The sequence below is a fragment of the Oncorhynchus nerka genome, linkage group LG10 (assembly GCF_034236695.1).
Source record: "Oncorhynchus nerka isolate Pitt River linkage group LG10, Oner_Uvic_2.0, whole genome shotgun sequence".
NCBI lineage: Eukaryota > Metazoa > Chordata > Actinopteri > Salmoniformes > Salmonidae > Oncorhynchus > Oncorhynchus nerka.
Window position 1 is genome coordinate 29653830 of NC_088405.1, and position 25000 is coordinate 29678829.

At 43.7% G+C, this 25000-nt stretch overlaps 1 pseudogene; it reads right to left on the minus strand.

The window, feature by feature from the left end:
- Window positions 1-22702, minus strand: part of LOC115135120 (galactosylgalactosylxylosylprotein 3-beta-glucuronosyltransferase 2-like) — a 40786-nt pseudogene extending 18084 nt beyond the window's left edge.
- Between the last annotated feature and the right edge of the window lie 2298 nt (window positions 22703-25000).

The window sequence follows — 25000 nt, forward strand, 5'->3', positions numbered from 1 at the left end:
AATCTTTTAAGGGGGGGGTGAGAAGGATTACTTTATCCTATCCTAGGTATTCCTTAAAGAGGTGGGGTTTCAGGTGTCTCCCGGAAGGTGGTGATTGACTCCGCTGTCCTGGCGTCGTGAGGGAGTTTGTTCCACCATTGGGGGCCAGAGCAGCTTAACAGTTTTGACTGGGCTGGAGCGGGAACTGTACTTCCTCAGTGGTAGGGAGGCGAGCAGGCCAGAGGTGGATGAACGCAGTGCCCTTGTTTGGGTGTAGGGCCTGATCAGAGCCTGGAGGTACTGGGAGGTGCCGCCCCCTCACAGCTCCGTAGGCAAGCACCATGGTCTTGTAGCGGATGCGAGCTTCAACTGGAAGCCAGTGGAGAGAGCGGAGGAGCGGGGTGACGTGAGAGAACTTGGGAAGGTTGAACACCAGACGGGCTGCGGCGTTCTGATGAGTTGTAGGGGTTTAATGGCACAGGCAGGGAGCCCAGCCAACAGCGAGCTGCAGTAATCCAGACGGGAGATGACAAGTGCCTGGATTAGGACCTGCGCCGCTTCCTGTGTGAGGCAGGGTCGTACTCTGCGGATGTTGTAGAGCATGAACCTACAGGAACGGGCCACCGCCTGATGTTAGTTGAGAACGACAGGGTGTTGTCCAGGATCACGCAAGGCTCTTAGCGCTCTGGGAGGAGGACACAGTGGAGTTGTCAACCGTGATGGCGAGATCATGGAACGGGCAGTCCTTCCCCTCGGGAGGAAGAGCAGCTCCGTCTTGCCGAGGTTCAGCTTGAGGTGGTGATCCGTCATCCACACTGATATGTCTGCCAGACATGCAGAGATGCGATTCGCCACCTGGTCATCAGAAGGGGGAAAGGAGAAGATTAATTGTGTGTCGTCTGCATAGCAATGATAGGAGAGACCATGTGAGGTTATGACAGAGCCAAGTGACTTGGTGTATAGCGAGAATAGGAGAGGGCCTAGAACAGAGCCCTGGGGGACACCAGTGGTGAGAGCACGTGGTGAGGAGATGGATTCTCGCCACGCCACCTGGTAGGAGCGACCTGTCAGGTAGGACGCAATCCAAGCGTGGGCCGCGCCGGAGATGCCCAACTCGGAGAGGGTGGAGAGGAGGATCTGATGGTTCACAGTATCGAAGGCAGCCGATAGGTCTAGAAGGATGAGAGCAGAGGAGAGAGAGTTAGCTTTAGCAGTGCGGAGCGCCTCCGTGATACAGAGAAGAGCAGTCTCAGTTGAATGACTAGTCTTGAAACCTGACTGATTTGGATCAAGAAGGTCATTCTGAGAGAGATAGCGGGAGAGCTGGCCAAGGACGGCACGTTCAAGGGTTTTGGAGAGAAAAGAAAGAAGGGATACTGGTCTGTAGTTGTTGACATCGGAGGGATCGAGTGTAGGTTTTTTCAGAAGGGGTGCAACTCTCGCTCTCTTGAAGACGGAAGGACGTGAGCAGCGGTCAGGGGATGAGTTGATGAGCGAGGTGAGGTAAGGGAGAAGGTCTCCGGAAATGGTCTGGAGAAGAGAGGAGGGGATAGGGTCAAGCGGGCAGGTTGTTGGGCGGCCGGTCGTCACAAGACGCGAGATTTCATCTGGAGAGAGAGGGGAGAAAGAGGTCAGAGCACAGGGTAGGGCAGTGTGAGCAGAACCAGCGGTGTCGTTTGACTTAGCAAACGAGGATCGGATGTCGTCGACCTTCTTTTCAAAATGGTTGACGAAGTCATCTGCAGAGAGGGAGGAGGGGTGGGAGGGGGAGGAGGATTCAGGAGGGAGGAGAAGGTGGCAAAGAGCTTCCTAGGGTTAGAGGCAGATGCTTGGAATTTAGAGTGGTAGAAAGTGGCTTTAGCAGCAGCGACAGAAGAGGAAAATGTAGAGAGGAGGGAGTGAAAGGATGCCAGGTCCGCAGGGAGGCGAGTTTTCCTCCATTTCCGCTCGGCTGCCCGGAGCCCTGTTCTGTGAGCTCGCAATGAGTCGTCGAGCCACGGAGCGGGAGGGGAGGACCGAGCCGGCCTGGAGGATAGGGGACATAGAGAGTCAAAGGATGCAGAAAGGGAGGAGAGGAGGGTTGAGGAGGCAGAATCAGGAGATAGGTTGGAGAAGGTTTGAGCAGAGGGAAGAGATGATAGGATGGAAGAGGAGAGTAGCGGGGAGAGAGAGCGAAGGTTGGGACGGCGCGATACCATCCAAGTAGGGGCAGTGTGGGAAGTGTTGGATGAGAGCGAGAGGGAAAAGGATACAAGGTAGTGGTCGGAGACTTGGAGGGAGTTGCAATGAGGTTAGTGGAAGAACAGCATCTAGTAAAGATGAGGTCGGCGTATTGCCTGCCTTGTGAGTAGGGGGGAAGGTGAGAGGAGAGGTCAAAAGAGGAGAGGAGTGGAAAGAAGGAGGCAGAGAGGAATGAGTCAAAGGTAGACGTGGGGAGGTTAAAGTCGCCCAGAACTGTGAGAGGTGAGCCGTCCTCAGGAAAGGAGCTTATCAAGGCATCAAGCTCATTGATGAACTCTCCGAGGGAACCTGGAGGGCGATAAATGATAAGGATGTTAAGCTTGAAAGGGCTGGTAACTGTGACAGCATGGAATTCAAAGGAGGCGATAGACAGATGGGTAAGGGGAGAAAGAGAGAATGACCACTTGGGAGAGATGAGGATCCCGGTGCCACCACCCCGCTGACCAGAAGCTCTCGGGGGTGTGCGAGAACACGTGGGCGGACGAAGAGAGAGCAGTAGGAGTAGCAGTGTTATCTGTGGTGATCCATGTTTCCGTCAGTGCCAAGAAGTCGAGGGACTGGAGGGAGGCATAGGCTGAGATGAACTCTGCCTTGTTGGCCGCAGATCGGCAGTTCCAGAGGCTACCGGAGACCTGGAACTCCACGTGGGTCGTGCGCGCTGGGACCACCAGATTAGGTGGCCGCGGCCACGCGGTGTGGAGCGTTTGTATGGTCTGTGCAGAGAGGAGAGAACAGGGATAGACAGACACATAGTTGACAGGCTACAGAAGAGGCTACGCTAATGCAAAGGAGATTGGAATGACAAGTGGACTACACGTCTCGAATGTTCAGAAAGTTGAGCTTACGTAGCAAGAATCTTATTGACTAAAATGATACAGTACTGCTGAAGTAGGCTAGCTGGCAGTGGCTGCGTTGTTGACTTTGTAGGCTAGCTGGCAGTGGCTGCGTTGTTGATTCGGGGGCTAGCTGGCTAGCTAGCAGTGTTGATTACGTTACGTTGCGTTAAAATAACGACAATAGCTGGCTAGGTAACCTAGAAAATCGCTCTAGACTACACAATTATCTTTGATACAGAGACGGCTATGTAGCTAGCTATGTAGCTAGCTACGATCAAACAAATCAAACCGTTGTACTGTAATGAGATGAAATGAAAATGTGATACTACCTGTGGAGCGAGGCGGAATGCGACCGGGTTGTTGAGTTCTAATCGGTAGACGTTGGCTAGCTGTTGGCTAGCTAGCAGTGTCTCCTACGTTAAGGACGACAAATAGCTGGCTAGCTAACCTCGGTAAATTAAGATAATCACTCTAAAAACTACACACTCTAAACTACACAATTATCTTGGATACGAAGACAGCAAAGACAACTATGTAGCTAGCTAACACTACACTAATCAAGTCGTTCAGTTGAGGGTAATAGTTTCTACAGTGCTGCTATTCTTATTGACTAAAATGATTAAAAATGATACAGTACTGCTGAAGTAGGCTATCTGGCAATGGCTGCGTTGTTGACTTTGTAGGCTAGCTGGCAGTGGCTGCGTTGTTGATTCAGGGGCTAGCTGGCTAGCTAGCAGTGTTGATTACGTTACGTTGCGTTAAAAGAACGACAATAGCTGGCTAGGTAACCTAGAAAATCGCTCTAGACTACACAAGCTAAGAAGAAATTGCTAAGATTAGACAAATCAAACCGTTGTACTATAATGAAATGTAATGAAATGTAATGAAAAGTTATACTACCTGCAGACCGAAGTGCAGACCGAAGTGCGGATGCGACTGCTCGCTCCAACCCGGAAGTAATGAAATTATTTGCAAATTATGGTGGAAAATAAGTATTTGGTCACCTACAAACAAGCAAGATTTCTGGCTCTCACAGACCTGTAACTTCTTCTTTAAGAGGCTTCTCTGTCTTCCACTCGTTACCTGTATTAATGCCACCTGTTTGAACTTGTTATCAGTATAAAATACACCCATCCACAACCTCAAACAGTCACACTCCAAACTCCACTATGGTCAAGACCAAAGAGCTGTCAAAGGACACCAGAAACAAAATTGTAGACCTGCACCAGGCTGGGAAGACTGAATCTGCAATAGGTAAGCAGCTTGGTTTGAAGAAATCAACTGTGGGAGCAATTATTAGGAAATGGAAGACATACAAGACCACTGATAATCTCCCTCGATCTGGGGCTCCAAGCGAGATCTCACCCCGTGGGGTCAAAATGATCACAAGAATGGTGAGCAAAAATCCCAGAACCACACGGGGGGGACCTAGTGAATGACCTGCAGAGAGCTGGGACCAAAGTAACAAAGCCTACCATCAGTAACACACTACGCCGCCAGGGACTCAAATCCTGCAGTGCCAGACGTGTCCCCCTGCTTAAGCCAGTACATGTCCAGTCCCGTCTGAAGTTTGCTAGAGAGCATTTGGATGATCCAGAAGAAGATTGGGAGAATGTCATATGGTCAGATGAAACCAAAATATAACTTTTTGGTAAAAACTCAACTCGGCGTGTTTGGAGGACAAAGAATGCTGAGTTGCATCCAAAGAACACCATACCTACTGTGAAGCATGGGGGTGGAAACATCATGCTTTGGGGCTGTTTTTCTGCAAAGGGACCAGGACGACTGATCCGTGTAAAGGAAAGAATGAATGGGGCCATGTATCGTGCGATTTTGAGTGAAAACCTCCTTTCATCAGGGCATTGAAGATGAAATGTGGCTGGGTCTTTCAGCATGACAATGATCCCAAACACACCGCTCGGGCAACGAAGGGAGTGGCTTTGTAAGAAGCATTTCAAGGTCCAGGAGTGGCCTAGCCAGTCTCCAGATCTCAACCCCATAGAAAATCTTTGGAGGGAGTTGAAAGTTCGTGTTGCCCAGCAACAGCCTCAAAACATCACTGCTCTAGAGGAGATCTGCATGGAGGAATGGGCCAAAATACCAGCAACAGTGTGTGAAAACCTTGTTAAGACTTACAGAAAATGTTTGACCTCTGTCATTGCCAACAGAGGGTATATAACAAAGTATTGAGATAAACTTTTGTTATTGACCAAATACTTATTTTCCACCATAATTTGCTAATAAATTCATTAAAAATCCTACAATGTGATTTTCTGGAAATTGTTTTCTCATTTTGTCTGTCATAGTTGAAGTGTACCTATGATGAAAATTACAGGCCTCTCTCATTTTTTTAAGTGGGAGAACTTGCACAATTGGTGGCTGACTAAATATTTTTTTGCCCCACTGTATCTACCTCAAATAGAAGGCATATAAAGGTAATACAGTTAAATGACAAATATTTTGGCTATATTGAAGTATTAGGTTCTAGGTGCGTGAGGAAGAGCCTTCCTGCTGGGAGCAAATGTGGCCACGTTATTATAGGACGACTTAGGAGAATGATGGTTTGCAACAGACAGAGCATCTCATTATCAGAAGTTAAAATACAGCCAGATTGGCCTGCTACTGTCCCTTTCTAGACCTTATAAACTGTTGAAAATAGACCCACAACTGATCCAAATGGAATGAAACATTCAAATCACAGGGCTTTTGCACCATTATTCAAAGGACATTTTCACTGCGGTTTCCAGCCTAGAGTAGAATGCTGTACCCACTTGAAAACAGTTATTCATTGCATTGTGGTGTTGTAGGCTAATCTAGGTAGGATAATTGTTTTGTCCCTAAACAAGATCAATAGGGGAGCTTTTTGAGCTGCGTGTCTCACTGTTCTTTCATGCGCAATGACACACCTGGCCTCTCAGCTGCCTATCAGCTATTCTTACTTGTTCTTGTGGATTCATATTGAAAATTGATGCACCTTTGAATAAATGTTTATGTGTTATATGATTGCTAGTTAGCAATATTTCAGGTCCGGACAAATGATCCACCCACTACTACTGTCACTATGAATGGTGGATAGAGGGCAGGATAGACAGACTGGTAGACTATTGACCTGTGGTATAGTAATAGTTAACGTGCAGAAAAGCATAGTGCATAAGGGAAGTACAAAAACCCATTGATATAGGGGAGGTGCATGCAAGCAGATGAGAAAATGTGGATATATGGAAGAAATTATAAAGTAAAACCTGCAAAAGAGAAAACGTAAACCAGGGAAAAAAACGAACTACCCTCCCCTGTGCCCAATAAAAATATATATCACGCAAAAAAAGTTAGACAACCCTCCCCTATCCCCCCCCAGTATATTTCGAACTGTCCCTAACACAAGAGAGAGAAACAACAAATCAAATAGCTACTCTAAAATCAGTAAGGCTAGTGACACCACTCACTCACTAAGTCACAGTAATTAAATGGTGGTGTTATTAATTATGTAAGAGATAATCAATGAGGGCTAGGCATTCTAATATTTTCCAGACAACACACAGAGCCCCGAGCTGATTATCATGGCTATAATTTAACACATTTAACACAAGAAATGTGTTCATTTGCTGGTAGAAATGTGTTCAACATCCACTGAAGTAGCTAGCAAGTTAACTAGATAGCTACAGTAGTTGACGTGGTAACCAAACAAACACACTTGCTAGTTTAGCTAGCCAAACCATCAGTCCTAGCATGCTTTTATGAAAATTGAATTCAACAATACCAATACTGTTTTCAATTCGACTTTTGCTTTCAAAAGCATCTCAAACATAAAAATTAACTATAGCCATTGAATTCTACCGTGCAAATATACTGTGCTTCATTTAAGCAATAAGGCCGATGGGGTGTGTTATATGCATTTATAAACTGGCTGGTTCAAGCCCTGAATGCTGATTGGCCGACAGGCATGGTATTTTTTTATTTATTTTATTTATTTCACCTTTATTTAACCAGGTAAGCAAGTTGAGAAAAGTTCTCATTTAACCTGGCCAAGATAAAGCGACACATACAACGACACAGAGTTACACATGGAGTAAAACAAACATACAGTATACAGTAAAAAAAAACAAGTCTATATACAATGTGACAAATTGAGGTAAAGGCAAAAAAGGCCATTTACTAGCAAGTAAAACACTGGAATGGTAGTTTTGCAATGGAAGAATGTGCAAAGTAGAAATAAAAATTGGTGCAAAAGCCAGTTGTTTGGGCTAAATTATTTATGTACAGGTGTAATAAGATGCAATTGGTGTTAAGCATTTAGGGAGATAAGTGGTTTCCAATTTAAAGATTTTTGTAGTTCGTTCCAGTCATTGGCAGCAGAGAACTGGGAGGCGGCCAAAGAATGACTAGAGAGATATACCTGCTTGTGCTACAGGTGGGAGATGCTATGGTGACCAGCGGCTGAGATAAGGGGGACTTTGGTATATCAGACCGTATAATGCAGGTATGACAAAACATTGATTTGTACTGCTCTAATTACGTTGGTAACCAGTTTATACTGTAATAGCAATTGGGTTGTGCCTAAGAACAACATTTAGCCGTGGTATATTGGCCATATACAGTACCACACCCCCTCGTGCCTTATTGCTTAAATATACCATTGCTAAGGGCATTTCTTATGCACAACGCCCTTAGCATTGATATATTAGCAATATAATACAGACACCCAAGGTGCCTTATTGCTATTATAAACTGGTTAGCAACGTAATTCGAGCAGTACATAGAAGGGCATTCTAGAGCGTGCATTATTTCCCTTTATAAACTTGGTGGTTCAAGTCTTGAATGCTGATTGGCTGAAAGTTGTAGTATAGCCGGTGCGTCGTGCCTAAGAACAACCTTTAGCCGTGGTATATTGTCCATATATCACACCCCCTCAAGCCTTATTGATGAAATATACTAGGCTCTTCATAATGTTAACCTTTGCTCATTGACTCTACAAATCCAGTTATGATGTGGTCTAGCTTGATATTGTTTATTTTGGATACAAAATTGCTTTATGAGAAAATAAATAGCCTTGCTTTGACAGCTACACTATCTGTGAAATCCTCAAATAAACAACATGACAGGTTTGACAGGTTATTACCACAATATGACAGGTCATTAATGCTCTATGACAGACTATTACTACGGAGGTGAGTTCTGTAATGACCTGGACAAGGTGGAGAGAGCAGGCTGACTATCAGCCTATAAAAATACAGATTTTTACACAAGCCTATCTTTGGAGCTGCAGATAGCAGGGTCGGCCCCAGGCATAACCGACATAAGCGGTCGCTTAGGGCCCCTGGCCGCTTGGGAGCCCCTGACCAAATGTTTTAAAATAAATAACAATAATTTACATATATACAGTGCATTCAGAAAGTATTCAGATCCCTTGACTTTTTCCACATTTTGTTACGTTACAGCCTTATTCTAAAATGTATTAAATTATATGTTTTTCTCATCAAGTATTCAGACCCTTTGCTATAAGACTCGATATTGAGCTTTCCATTGATCATCCTTGAAAGGTTTCTTCAACTTGATTGGAGTCCACCTGTTGTAAATTCAATTGATTGGACATGATTTGGAAAGGCACACACACTGTCTATATGAAGTCCCTGTCACGTTCTGACCTTAGTTCTTTTGTTATGTCTTTGTTTTAAGTATGGTCAGGGTGTGAGTTGGGTGGGTTGTCTATGTTATTTTTTCTATGATTTGGGATTTCTGTGTTTGGCCTGGTATGTTTCTCAATCAGAGGCAGCTGTCAATCGTTGGCCCTGATTGAGAACCATACGTGGGTGTTTATTTTCTGTGTCTGTGTGTTCCACACGGAACTGTTTCGGTTGGTTATTTCACGTGTCCTTTATTTTTTGGTTTCAGTGTTCGCTACGGGAACTCCACCCCCCCATTCAGCTGAAAAGGTGGCGCAGGGAATACATAAATATTTTTTAGAAATATTTAACCTCCACACATTAACAAGTCCAATACCTCAAATGAAAGATAAACACCTTGTTCATCTACCCAGCGTGTCAGATTTTTAAAATGTTTTATGGAGAAAACACAACATATATTTATGTTAGACCACCAAACCAAAGAAAAAACGTAGCCATTTTTTCCAGCAAAAGATAAAAATCACAAAAGCAGGATTTAAACAAAAATCACGAACCTCTTGAAAATCTTCATCAGATGACTGTCATATGACATGTTACACAGTACATTTATGTTTTGTTCGATAATATGCATTTTATATCCATAAATCTCGGTTTACATTGACGCCATGTTCAGAAAATCCTCCAAAATATCCGGAGGAATTATAGAAAGCTACGCCAGATAACAGAAATACTCATCATAAACTTTGACTAAAGATACATGTTCTACATATAATTAAAGATACACTGGTTCTTAATGCAACCACTGTGTCACATTTCTTTTTTACGTTACGGAAAAAGCCTAACATTGCAATAATCTGAGACGGCGCTCAGACGTAACAATATTTCTCCGCCATGTTGGAGTCAACAGAAATACAAAATTACAACATAAATATTCCCTTACCTTTGATGATCTTTCATCAGAATGTAGTGCAAGGAGTCCTAGTTCAACAATAAATCGTTTTGTTTCATAATGTTCAATTCTAGTGTCCAAGTAGCAGCATTTGCTACCACTTTCAGCTCACATGCCCAAAAAATGACTTCTGGTCCAGGATAACTTTGCATCAAAACTTCCAAAAGACATATTACAGGTCGAAGAAACTGGTCAAACTAAGTGCAGAATCAATCTTCAGGATGTTATAATCATATATATCCAATAGCATTCCAACCGGATCATTAGTTTTCATCTGGGGCTGATTGGAACAGCCGAAGCACTCAAAGACAAACGCGCCACAACAAAATGGCATCCTTTTGCGACACCAACTACTTTCCTTCCCATTAGGTCAAAGTTCACAGCAAATGCTCCATTACACATTCTACTGAATGAGGACATCTAGTGGAAGACGTAGGAAGTGTTTCCAGATCCATAACTTGTTGGGAAGGGAGGGGGCGATGACGTCAAAGTTGCCCCAACTTTCAGGATTTCAAAACATGTTTGGAAGATTGCCTGCCCTGTGAGTTCTGTTATACTCACAGACATAATTCAAACGGTTTTAGAAACTTCAGAGTGTTTTCTATCCAATATTATATGCATATATTAGCCATTTAGGACAGATTTCGATGCAGTTCACTATGGGCACGCAATTCATCCAAAGTGGAAATACTGCCCCCTATCTCTAACTGGTTTTAATAAAGAGCATGAACATGTACCACGCTGCACATTGGTCTGACATTTCTTACTCCTCGTCAGAGGAGGACGAAGACAGCCGTTACAGTCCCAAGGTTGACAGTGTATGTCAGAGCAGAAACCAGGCCATGAGGTCAAAGGATTTGTGCGTAGAGCTCCGAGACATGACTGTGTCGAGGCACAGATCTGGGGAAGGGTACCAAAGAATATCTGCAGCATTGAAGGTCCCCAAGGTCCCACAGTGGCCTCCATCATTCTTAAATGGAAGAAGTTTGGAACCGTCAAGACTCTTCATAGAGCTGGCCGCCTGGCCAAACTGAGCAATCGAAGGAGAAGGATCTTGGTGAGAGAGGTGACCAAGGACCCAATTGTCACTCTGACAGAGCTCCAGAGTTCATCTGTGGAGATGGGAGAACCTTCCAGAAGTACAAACAATCTCTGCAGCACTCCACCAATCAGGCCTTTACGGTAGAGTGGCCAGACAGAAGCCACTACTCAGTAAAAGGCACATGACAGCCCGAGTGGAATTTGCCAAGAGGCACCTAAAAGACTCTCAGACCCTGAGAAACAAGATTCTCTGGTCTCATGACATCAAGATTGAACTCTTTGGCCTGAATGCAAAGCATCACATCTGGAGGCAACCTGGCACCATACCCGTGGTGAAGCATGGTGGTGGCAGCATCATGCTGTGGGGATGTTTTTCATCGGCAGGGACTGGGAGACTAGTCAGGATCGAGGGAAAGATGAGCAGAGCAAAGTACAGAGAGATCCTTGATGTAAACCTGCTACAGAGTGCTCAGGACCTCAGACTGGGGTGAAGGTTCACCTTCCACCACAAAACGACCCTAAGCACACAGCCAAGACAACGCAGGAGTAGCTTCGGGACAAGTCTCTGAATGTCCTTGAGTGGCCCAGCCAGAGCCCGGACTTGAACCCGATCGAACATCTCTGGAGAGACCTGAAAATAGCTGTACAGCAATATGTCCCATCTAACCTGACAGGGCTTGACAGGATCTGCAAAGAACAATGGGACAAACTCCCCAAAAACAGGTGTGCCAAGAATGTAGGGTCATACCTAAGAAGATTCGAGGTTGTAATCGCTGCCAAAGTTGCTTCAACAAAGTACTGAGTAAAGGGTCTGAATACTTATGTAAATGTGATATATATATTTTTTTACTGCTTTTGCTTTGTCATTATGGGGTATTGTGTGTAGATTGATGAGGAGAAAAAAAACTATGTACACCATTTCAGAATAAAGCTATAACGTTCCAAAATGTGGAAAAAGTCAAGGGGTCTGAATATTTTCCCAAATGCACTGTATATCCATAAAAAGGAAGCCAGCTGATTCATGATTTCGACTGTTTGAGAAACGCTGTCTGCATGTCTGTCTGTCTCGTCTCGTCTCCAGACACGTTAATTACTATCGGACAGATTTCATTTGAATATTGAAGCAATGCTGACAAACAGCAAGGTTTATACAAATCCCTGCTGTTACTTAAATGTCTAAAAGAAATGTGAATAATGTCTAGATGCTTTTTATAGTGGAGATCAAGTTTACAAAGTCAAGGTATTGGAGTGGCCATCACAAAGCCCTGACCTCAATCCTATAGAAAATATGTGTGCAGAACTAAAAAAGCGTGTGCGAGCAAGGAGGCCTACAAACCTGACTCAGTTACTCCAGCTCTGTCAGGAGGAATGGGCCAAAATCCACCCAGCTTATTGTGGGAAGCTTGTGGAAGGCTACCTGAAACATTTGACCCAAGTTAAACTATTAAAAATAGTTAATTGTTTAATTAAAAATTAAACAATTAAAAATTGAGTGTATGTAAGCTTCTGACACACTGGGAATGTGATGAAAGAAATAAAAGCTGAAATAAATTATTCTCTCTACTATTATTCTGACATTGCACATTCTTAAAATAAAGTGGTGATCCTAACAAACCTAAGACAGGGAATGTTACTAGGATTAAGAGTCAGGAATTATGAAAAACTGAGTTTAAATGTATTTGGCTAAGGTTTATGTAAACTTCCGACTTCAACTTTATAAATTGTCTGGCTTGGCTGATGAGACAATGGATTGCGCAGTCAGATGGAACAGAGTAGGCATTTTAACGTAATAGATGTATCTGTGGTACACCGGCTGGTTTTAACCAACCAGGATTCAGTTTTGGACCCACCCATTGTATAAATCACTATCATGCACCTTATGTTTGAATGGTAGGATTAAATGGCTATACTTCATTCTTACATGATCTACGTTTGAGCTGCTTTTGAAAGCAAAAGTCGAATTGAAAACATTTTTGGCATTGTTGAATTCAATTTTCATACTAGCAAGATGGGACTGATGGTTTGGATAGCAAAACTAGGAAGTCTGTATGTTTGGTTTCCACGTCAACTACTGTAGCTATTTAGTAAACTTGCTAGCTACTTCAGTGGATGTTTAACACATTTCTAGAGGTAAATATGATCAATTATAGCCATGGTATGAAAGGGATGAATGGAAAGGCACTGGAGCAATGAATCGCCATTGCTGTCTCTGCCTGGCTGGTTCCCTTCTCTCCACTGGGATTCTCTGCCTCTAACCTTACTACAGGGGCTGAGTCACTGGCTTACTGGTGCTCTTCCATGCCGTCCCTATGAAGGGTGCGTCACTTGAGTGGGTTGAGTCACTGACGCGATCTTCCTGTCCGGGTTGCCCCCCCCCCCCCCCCCTTTGGGTTGTGCAGTGGCGGAGATCTTTGTGGGCTATACTCAGCCTTGTCTCAGGATGGTAAGTTGGTGGTTGAAGATATCCCTCCAGTAGTGTGGGGGCTGTGCTTGGCAAAGTGGGTGGGGTTATATCTTGCCTGTTTGGCCCTGTCCGGGGGTATCGTCGGACGGGGCCACAGTGTCTCCCGAACCCTCCTGTCTCAGCCTCCAGTATTTATGCTGCAGTAGTTCGTGTCGGGGGGCTAGGGTCAGTTTGTTATATCTGGAGTATTTCTCCTGTCTTATCTGGTGTCCTGTGTGAATTTAAGTATGCTCTCTCTAATTCTCTCTCTCTTTCTCTCTTCTCTCTTTCTTTCTCTCTCTGAGGACCTGAGCCCGAGGACCATGCCTCAGGACTACCTGGCCTGATGACTACTTGCTGTCCCCAGTCCACCTGGCCGTGCTGCTGCTCCAGTTTCAACTGTTCTGTCTGCGGCTACGGAACCCTGACCTATTCATTGGACGTGCTACCTGTCCCAGACCTGCTGTTTTCAACTCTCTAGAGACAGCAGGACCGGTGGAGATACTCTGAATGATCGGCTATGAAAAGCCAACTGACATTTACTCCTGAGGTGCTGACTTGTTGCACCCTCGACAACTACTGTGATTATTATTATTTGATCATGCTGGTCATCTATGAACATTTGAACATCTTGGCCATGTTCTGATAATCTCCACCCAGCACAGCCAGAAGAGGACTGGCCAACCCTCATAGCCTGGTTCCTCTCTAGGTTTCTTCCTAGGTTCTGGCCTTTCTAGGGAGTTTTTCCTAGCCACCTTGCTTCTACACATGCATTGCATGCTTTTTGGGGATTAGGCTGGATTTCTGTACAGCACTTTGTGACATCAGCTGATGTAAGAAGGGCTTTATAAATACATTTGATTGAATGATTGATAATCAACTCAGGGCTCTATGCGTTCTCTGGAAAATAACACAACTCTGTGGAAGATTTGTTCCACTCCGTTAGCGCGAACATGCCGTTGATTATTTTCCAGAGAACGCATAGCCCCTCGTTGATAATCCCTTACCAGTGGCGATTTTAGCATGTAAATCTTGGTGGGGCAAACAAAAAAATGTGGGATGCCTGCCAGCAAAGCCACTACACAACACAACACTAACCAATACATGAATTGTACTATAACGGTGACAAACGGTGCCCACAAACTGTTAGGGCCTACATAAAGCTGTCACAACAGCAGAGTCCCAACACCTTACCACTGCTACACCTGGCTATCAGCGGAGCCTTGTCTGGCAGCAAAACAGTTCATTCAGCCTCATTTACTTCCTTAAAAAAACATAGCTGATATGGCTGACTTGCTTAAACAAATGAGGTTTCTACTGACAATTGAGATGTACAAACTATGGTATAAGGGGACGACGAGCAGATAAGAGGTAATCCGTAATTTCGAATAAGACATTAATGAGTGAGCGATGAAGGACATAGTCAATATAACCATTTGTTCACTTTTGAAATGTACAGCGACAGAATTCAGAACATGGGCTGTTTGTCATGGTCATAGTGTAATTAATATATTGTTTAGTGTTGTGTTGTGTAGTGGCTTTGCTGGCATGCATCCCACTTTTTTCCCCCGCTAGAAACAAATCAGGGGGGCAATATAAACAGACAATGAAAGCTCTTACAATATTCAATGATTACATTTCTCTAAAGCAGGTTATAGGCTGCATGTGCACCACCAAGTTAGAACAGTAGGCGAAATTAAGAGGGGAAAATAGACCAAATTATTAGGGTGAGGCACATTGAATGCCGTTTGAGTCTTTGTGTGTCAAAAAAGATACATGTCACATAACACTATTTAAATAAGCTTTTAATTTGACACGTCAAATTACACAATTCTATTATAGAATGTTGTGTGTGCTGAATTTGCATGTGCAAGCCAAGCTCCACCACTACTATCAGCAGCACTGTCAAAGATGTACAATTTATTTTATGCAAACAAGCAAAACACCGGCCACGAACGACGTGTTTACAATATCGCGTTGGTGAAAATAGACCAAATATAGGCTACTAACAGCTTACTACACAACATACACTTAGTATTACTTTCTTAGCTACTATACACATGCAGTGGGGTAAAAAAAAGTATTTAGTCAGCCACCAATTGTGCAAGTTCTCCCACTGTCATTAATGAGAAAGATGCCGGATTTACAATTCCGAATTGAATGACTGTTCAAAACGTATTTTCCCAGTTTAGGCTGTTTATTCCTGACTTCCCAGTTGCAGTGCTTGCAGTCAGCGATTCCTTCCAAACCACTCATTGTTGTGTAATGTTTATGTCCAATGGCCGATGAGCACCGATACGTTTTATCTCTTCATCATTTATCTTCATATGACAAGGATTTAACAGGATTTGCCAGTAGACTTGATTCATGATGATGATTGCTAGCTAAGATTGTGAAAGTAAGATGTTGACATGATCGGTCCAATCAAAGCTACTGTACATATGACGTGATTTGACGTCATTTCTGTGGCCAATGACCTTGAGCCTTCTTGGAAGGGCACTTTGTAATATAACTATTGCAGAACCCAAAGGGCTGAAATGTTGGATGTCTACCCTTACAAAGGACTTAAGTTTGGCGATTGTGTAAGGTCCCAATGAGTGACAGAACACTGAGCCAATCACGGTGCAATGCTCCTGTTTTCTGCTGGCACGCCACACCACCACTGAAAGCACTGAGCTTGGCTGAAACACCTGCATTTTGGAGCTGATTACTCAAGAAAACAAAAAGGAGACCATGTTTGTATGCGGCTTTATTAACTCAATTATATATATATACTGTATATTTTTGCACTGTTTGCAAACTGATATGGGATACGTATTAATGCCAAAATAACATAGAAAACAGGCAAGCCCCCAAAACAATATATATTTATTTATGCAGTTTTTTCTCTTGTTAGGTAGACTTTGTCATTAGGCAAAGATTTAGGATCATCTCCACAAATCATAAAGGGTATTACAACGGTGTCTAGGGGCGACTTCATACTGGAGAAATCAGCACTCCTACTCTGAGATGCTTGCTTGATACATACGGACCCTGATTCTCTGTTCAACTGGTGGCATGGCAAATCAAATCAAATCAAAATCAAATCAGGGGGTTAGAATACATTTAGAGATTGTTTGAGGTGGCCTTGTGTGAATCATATCATATCTGAAGTTGTCACTAGTTGATAAGGGTACAATGCTCCTCTTTCCCTTTCACCCCCAGCCCCCCCCCCCCCCCCCCCCCCCCACACACACACACACACACACACACACACACACACAACGCAAAACCCATGTGCTTCTTATCTCCGGAGCAATTAATGAGAGACGAGCCCCTGCTGTCAATCAGGTTATTTCAACAGGAAATTATATTGAAGATTACACAGCCACAGAGACGACTCGCTCCAAACAAGTGATATGCAAATCAAATCAAATCAAATTGTATTTGTCCCATGCGCCGAATACAACAGATGTAGACCTTACTGTGAAATGCTTACGTACAAGCCCTTAACCAACAATGCAGTTCAAGAAATAGAATTAAGAAAATGTTTACTAAATAAACTAAAGTAAACAATGGAATAAAAAGTAACACAATAAAATAACAACAACTAGGCTATCTATACAGGGGGTACCGGTACCGAGTCAATGTGCAGGGGTATAGGTTAGTCGAGGTAAATAACAACAACTAGGCTATCTATCTATACAGGGGTAAATAGGCTATCCAGGGGTACCGAGTCAATGTGCAGGGGTATAGGTTAGTCGAGGTAAATAACAACAACTAGGCTATCTATACAGGGGTACCGTACTGAGTCAATGTGCAGGGGTATAGGTTAGTCGAGGTAAATAACAACAACTAGGCTATCTATACAGGGGTACGGCACTGAGTCAATGTGCAGGGGTATAGGTTAGTCGAGGTAAATAACAACAACTAGGCTATCTATACAGGGGTACCGGTGCTGAGTCAATGTGCAGGGGTATAGGTTAGTCGAGGTAAATAACAACAACTAGGCTATCTATACAGGGGGTACCGGTACCGAGTCAATGTGCAGGGGTATAGGTTAGTCGAGGTAAATAACAACAACTAGGCTATCTATACAGGGGGTACCGGTACCGAGTCAATGTGCAGGGGTATAGGTTAGTCGAGGTAAATAACAACAACTAGGCTATCTATACAGGGGTACCGGTACCGAGTCAATGTGCAGGGGTATAGGTTAGTCGAGGTAAATAACAACAACTAGGCTATCTATACAGGGGGTACCGGTACCGAGTCAATGTGCAGGGGTATAGGTTAGTCGAGGTAAATAACAACAACTAGGCTATCTATACAGGGGTACCGGTACCGAGTCAATGTGCAGGGGTATAGGTTAGTCGAGGTAAATAACAACAACTAGGCTATCTATACAGGGGTACCGGTACCGAGTCAAACAGGGGTATGTACCGAGTCAATGTGCAGGGGTATAGGTTAGTCGAGGCTATCTAGTACAATAACAAGTCGAGGTAAATAACAACAAGGCTATCTATACAGGGGTACGAGTATCTATACAGGGGTACCGGTACCGAGTCAATGTGCAGGGGTATAGGTTAGTCGAGGTAAATAACAACAACTAGGCTATCTATACAGGGGTACCGGTACCGAGTCAATGTGCAGGGGTATAGGTTAGTCGAGGTAAATAACAACAACTAGGCTATCTATACAGGGGTACCGGTACCGAGTCAATGTGCAGGGGTATAGGTTAGTCGAGGTAAATAACAACAACTAGGCTATCTATACAGGGGTACCGAGTCAATGTGCAGGGTATAGGTTAGTCGAGTAAATCAATGGCAGGGGGTATAGGTTAGTCGAGGTAAATAACAACAACTAGGCTAGGTTCGAGGTAAATAACAACAACTAGGCTATCTATACAGGGTAGGGGTACGGTACAGTCAATGTGCAGGGGTATAGGTTAGTCGGTAAATAACAACAACTAGGCTATCTATACAGGGGTACCGGTACCTAGTCAATGTGCAGGGGTATAGGTTAGTCGAGGTCATTTGTAAATGTAGGTAGGGGTAAAGTGACTATGCATAGATAATAAACAGCGAGTAGTGGGCAGTGTAAAAACAAATGTAAATAGTCCGGGTGGCCATTTGATTAATTGTTCAGCAGTCTCATGGCTTGGGGGTAGAAGCTGTTAAGGTGCCTTTTGGACCTAGACTTGATGCTCCAGTACCGCTTGCCGTGCGGTAGCAGAGAGAACAGTCTACGACTTGAGTGACTGGAGGCTTTGACAATTTTTCGGGCCTTCCTCTGACACCACCTGGTATATAGGTCCTGGATGGCAGGAAGCTTGGCACCAATCTTTTCAGTCTCTTGAGAATAGGTTTTGTCATGCCCTCTTCACGGCTGTCTTGGTGTGCTTGGACCATGTTAGTTTGTTGGTGATGTGGACACCAAGGAACTTGAAATGTGAAATGTACTTTGTAAGTGCAGGTTCTTGTTCCATCCAGAATCAGTACTGGAACTAAAGCCTGCACACACAGTGGCCCTCAAAGACCAGAGTCGGCCCTTCAGGATATCCCAGCCTCATTTCCATATCTGGTGTCTGAATGCACACATATGCTATCTGGGCAAAATATGGGTGGGCTGTCAAACTTTTGTTTTTGCTTTGAGGAGGGATATGTTGTTTTTAATGGTCACAGGGGAAAACAGTTCGTTTTTTCCCTGGTTTACATTCCCCTTTTTGCAGGTTTTACTTTATAATTTCTTCCATATATCCACATTTTCTCATCTGATTGCATGTGCCTCCCCTATCTAGGTGTTTTGGTACTTCCCTTATGCACTATGCTTTTCTGTGCTTGCTATACCACAGGTCAATATAGTCTACAAGTCTATCCTGACCTCCGTTCATAGTGACAATCGTGGTTTGTGCAGAAACACAAAATCATTCAAATCTGCACCAATTTCAATATAAAGCCATGAGAAAATAGAAGAATAAGTGATGGGCAGCAGAGAGGCCAGATGTGTCATTGCACGTGTCACTGATTCCAATAGTTTGTGTTAACTAGCAATTATACCACACATTAAAAAAAAACATTAAGAATGTTTTAATAATAATGAGCTCGGAGACGTGATGCAAAATGATCCAAAAGTAATGTCCCAACAAAAGGTTACCCCTCCTGAATAACGCAAAAGTTCAATTTAAACGTCAGTTCATGAGAAAAGAGAGTGCAGGAGACAGTCAACGAGCTAATAAGACGAGCAGCAGACAGCTTTGTGGCAGCGGCCGCGACATAATCAAACAGAGGTGGACAGCGAATGGTGCTGAAAGTCATTTGAGTAGGCCTAATTCATTTCAACAATTGCCTTCACTAACAACAAGAGGGCTCTGTTGAAGCCTATTTCTTCCTATTTAAGAAATGAGAGGCAGGCCTACCGGTTTGACAAACACAATTATGCTATCCACAGATTCAGTCGGTAGCCAAATCCACCAATAGGCCTACTGTCACCATGCACTCCTTAAATATCTCTGTGTATGTGAAAGGTTTGGTTAAAACCAGGTCTTTGAATTAAGGTGGTAGGCTATGTGAGGGTTAGCGACATCTATATGACTGGTGAGGGAATGCCATGCCCTTTGTTAAAGAAAGCTGGGCAAAAAGGATAGCCTACCTATTGTTAGCTTTATATTTAGAAAATAAATAAGTAAAAAGGACCCTAGTTACATAAAGCGTTCTATAATGATGCTGGGCTATGTGATGCCTTGTGCTAGAAACATGCTGCAACATCCATCGTTGTTTAGATTGCTTATGTTTATAAGAACTGAGGTCGGCCGTTCAAATACTTTTCGTTGAACTTTACTCAGAAGGATCCTGGCATTACCCAGTGCACATGGCATTTCACTCCCACCGCCCGGCTACTGTAAAACATGGAACTGGAATTCCACAGGACGAATACACGGACTGGACTATGGCATAATGTTCACGACATCACACATGCCTTATGCTAGAAACAATACCCGTGAAAGCTGCGACTCTGAAGCATGTGGTGATATAGCTGCTTCATCTCCATGCCATTTTGAGGCTGAGCCACGCGCTTCTATATTCCAGGAGACAGAAAAATGACTGTTATTACGTCTGTATCAGCTATTCACTTTCTGAAAAGAGAATATGTTTAAACCCAGGCAGCTTTTAGGGAAGCACTTGTTATCTTCTGTTGTTGGGTTCGGCATAATTAAGCAATGGACAAGTAGCCAGCAGTTGAAGCTTCCATTGTTCTGTGTTGGGTCGGTTCTCTGGGTGGAAAGGTAACTTTTGAAAGTGTTGACACTGGAGAAATATGGTCAGAATGCATATTTCTGTGTCCATTCTTCCCTGAAACTCCTATTTTCATTATCCACCTTTGTGTTGAGGCTTTGAGAGCTACATTTTCTCTTGATTGCAAGCTGATTTTCTGCAATCAATGCACAGAGAAATTGACATAAAAAAAACGAATTTAATAGAGCCATTGTTCATTTTATCAGTGTAATCAGATCGAAATGATGATGTTATTGTCATTGATTATATACTAACCAGATGTGTTCAAATCTTGTTCAATTTGTAGTGAGGGCCTGTATGGATTGGGCTGCTATCATGCTAATTATGTTTTGATCCGCCAACTATTAGCTCAGAAAAGAATTGGCCCTAGGCCAAACCTAGTTGCTGACCCGGGATCCAGAACCTACCTAATGCTTCAATATAGCCTTAACATTTGCCATTTCACTTTTCAAATGTATTACCTTTGATGTGTGGCAGAAACACAATCAGCCTGATTAGGTAGGCTACTTCACAAGTCTCCTGTGTGTACTACCTGATCACTTTCATCCACTCCACTCTAACATAACTCCAGCATTCAAACTGCCCATGGCCATTTGATGAATGGAAAGAGACAATCTGTTACAAAACACCAGAATGTTTAATGAAGTTTCAGAGATTGTAAAGCCAAGCCATTGATACTGAGTAGGGAGTTTTTTGTTTGTTATTGACATACTCTATTTGATTGTGATGTTGAAAACGCAAACCATGATGAAGCACTAGAGGTGTGAAGCATATGCAGTTTTCCGTTGCTCATTGATCATGGGTGGTGAATGGGCACAGAAAATTGGTGGTTGCAAAATTCGTTGCATATACAGTATTTTATATAATGATGATCGGATTTCCCCCTAGCTGATCATTGTCTGCAGCCCGCTCTGATCATGGTGTAATGAGATAAGAACAGAGCTGGTGGTCGGCGAACCATTCAACCTTCTATTCAGTAGCCCTGCATGGAATCTACTGTGCTACAAAACCATGCTGAAGTGGTAGATATTCACGTTTATAAATACCGGGTTGCTACAATTATAGTTATTTGTGGTGGTAATCATTTTTTTGCGGATTTTCGAGTAAATGTCGAACTGTCCCTAAGCTTTGGTCTGTTGATAATGTCATGCTATGGGTCTGTCGTTGATTTATTATTACCTCTTCAAACAGTTCCAGACTGTATGTGTTGTCATCATCGGCGAAGAATACTATCCCCACGTCCTTGATGGAGCGATGTGACCGCAGCCACGAGAGAGCCGTGTTCCTCTGCTCAGTAGCACGGGGCATCCCGGTACGTTTGAACCGGCGGGGCGTAAAGATGTTCAGGTGTGTGTACTGCATCCCCGAGCGGGCGAGAAAGCGCACCACCAGCTCCGTGCGCACAGTCGAGTCCTCCACTACTATCCAGTGGAAGCGAGGAACCTGGCGGAAGGTGTTAGCGAGCCGGGTAAGTTCAGCTTTCTGGACTGGCCGGTTGTAGGTCGGGGTGATGGCGTAGATTGCCGGGAGAGCGGAGCGGTTGGCCTGGGGTGGGCTGGTTCTGTCTTGCCTATGTGCGCCCCCTCCGCGGCCCAGGGCTGGACTTCGGACGGACGTCCTTGTGTCAATATGGATCATGATGATGACGATGAGGACCCAGGGCAGGAAGATGAAGAAGCGGCTGTAGAAGAGCGATTTCATCTTGCCGAAGTTAGGGGATAAACATCTGAGCTGTGCACTCACTTTACCTCACTTCATCACACCCAAGCATTATACGAACGTTCGGCGACAATTTGCACTCTCCAAAATAATTTTAATGACCACATACGACCATTATTTTGACATGAGGACTTTGTTTCTTGTTATCTCCAATAAACTGTCATAAATCTCCAAATTCATCCCCTTTAGAGTTATGTAAACATAGTCACGTCCGCGTCCGGTCGGGACCGTTTGATGAGTCTCCTCCCGGATAAAAGTGGAGACGATCATATCCCTCGAACAACAGAGCGACGAAACGAACCCCTTAAAAACAACAGGTAATACCTCTTAACATGCCTTCAGCCCACAGCCTTTCCGATAAACCACAAATAGCTTTTGAAACAGACCAAAAAGCAGACCTATCCACTGGCCTCTACTCCCGTAGTGTCCGAGAGAAAGGGTATCATTCCCGGGGTTGGATGCTGGTTGAGTCGGTGTCTAGCGGGCAGTGGTGAGAAGCAGGTGCAGGAGCTTCAGTGCAGAGAGATGATAAACTGCGATGTGGAGAGAAAGGGGACGGGGAAGACTGGAATGGACGAAGAGAGAAAGAGAGTGGAGGAAAAGGGGAGGAAAAAGAGGGATACTTTGTCATAATGCTAGAGGAACACGTCAGTGTCCGCTGAGGATGGAGATGAACTCACCCTAACGAGAGAGAGAGAGAGAGAGTTGGGGAGAGAGAGAGAGTGAGAGAGTGAGAGTGAGAGAGAGAGAGAGAGAGAGAGAGAGAGAGAGAGAGAGAGAGAGAGAGAGAGAGAGAGAGAGAGAGAGAGAGCGAGATGAAGAGACGTTTGCTTTGGTTCTAAATTATTGTCGGGACTTTTGAATTTAAATTGCAGGTTGTCCTCACCAGACCAATTGAGCAAACACTACAATTTAAAGAGATAGAGAAATATATATGGTAGCTAGGTAAACCAGTAGCCTATAGCAGGAAACGTATAGGCCTATAGACTCTGTCTCAGATTGTGGATTAGTTGCAGGCAAATAGGCTTCAAGTTTGATGACATACCTGTTCATCATTACATGGTTTTGGGCATCACAGAGATTAGCCTATGTTACACATTCTCTGACAGTCATTACATGGTTTTGGGCATCACAGAGATTAGCCTAGGTTACACATTCTCTGACAGTCATTACATGGTTTTGGGCATCACAGAGATTAGCCTAGGTTACACATTCTCTGACAGTCATTACATGGTTTTGGGCATCACAGAGATTAGCCTAGGTTACACATTCTCTGACAGTCATTACATGGTTTTGGGCATCACAGAGATTAGCCTAGGTTACACATTCTCTGACAGTCATTACATGGTTTTGGGCATCACAGAGATTAGCCTAGGTTACACATTCTCTGACAGTCATTACATGGTTTTGGGCATCACAGAGATTAGCCTAGGTTACACATTCTCTGACAGTCATTACATGGTTTTGGGCATCACAGAGATTAGCCTAGGTTACACATTCTCTGACAGTCATTACATGGTTTTGGGCATCACAGAGATTAGCCTAGGTTACACATTCTCTGACAGTCATTACATGGTTTTGGGCATCACAGAGATTAGCCTAGGTTACACATTCTCTGACAGTCATTACATGGTTTTGGGCATCACAGAGATTAGCCTAGGTTACACATTCTCTGACAGTGATGTTGCTTTTCTGGACTTTTTATACCATATCAGGTAGCCTATTTGTTTAAATGCAATGAATTGCTTGTGCTTAGAAAATATTGAACACAGTGTTGCTTTGTTCTCCCATAGGAACTACCGTATGGCTCCTTATCTCGTGTAACAGTCTATATTGATCTGTGGCTTATGTTCTTCCAGACTCTGGTATTTCATCAATACAGCTGAAAAACAGAGTCTGATTTGCATTTCATTATTGTCAATTGGCCAAACCGATTAAATCTATGCCGATACATAAATATGGGTGCATTTTTCAATGTCAGCATAAAGTGAAATCTGCACTTTGAGTTATGACTAGTCTATTACTTACACCTTCCCGATAGGCTCTGTGGCATCAGCATGTACCAGTCAATCAACTGCCAGACAGTCTTTTCAGTGCCCCAGTTCCATCAGAGAATCCATTCCTACTGGGTATTGACATGTGACAGCGCTCTTTGCTACTGGGAATTACATGATGAAGGATCAAATGAGAAATAAATGGCTCACTATCAGTTTTGGTGGTGGAAATCAGAGCTGGGTTCTGTTGTGTTGTTTGGGCCCTAGGGATTGGCTATTATCTGACATCATGTCACATGCCACAGGAGCTGGTCTGAGTAAAAGAGACAAGGGAGTGAGACACAGAGTGATGTGGTTGCTAGAGGCAACAATACAGTGTATAGCCTACCTCTTCTGTCTAGTGAGGCCTCAATAATAGTGTGTGTGTGTGTGTGTGTGTGTGTGTGTGTGTGTGTGTGTGTGTGTGTGTGTGTGTGTGTGTGTGTGTGTGTGTGTGTGTGTGAGAGAGAGAGACAGTGAAGAACAATCACCGTTGTAAATACAACCTATATTTGTGTTTATTTCTTTTCCCTTTTGTTCTATAACCATTTGCGCATCATTGCAACACTGTATATAGACATTATATGACATTCTTTGGAACTTTTGTGAGTGTAATATTTATTGTTCATTTTTTGTTTATTTCACTTTTACTTTTGATCTATTTCACTTGCTTAGGGAATGTAAATATATGTTTCCAATGCCAATAAAGCCACTTAAATTGAAATTGAATTGAAATTGAGAGAGAGGTAGAGAGAGAGAGAGAGAGAGAGAGAGAGAGAGATATAGAGTGTGTGAGTGTGTATGTGAGTGTGAGTGTGTGTGTGTGTGTGTGTGTGTGTGTGTGTGTGTGTGTGTGTGTGTGTGTGT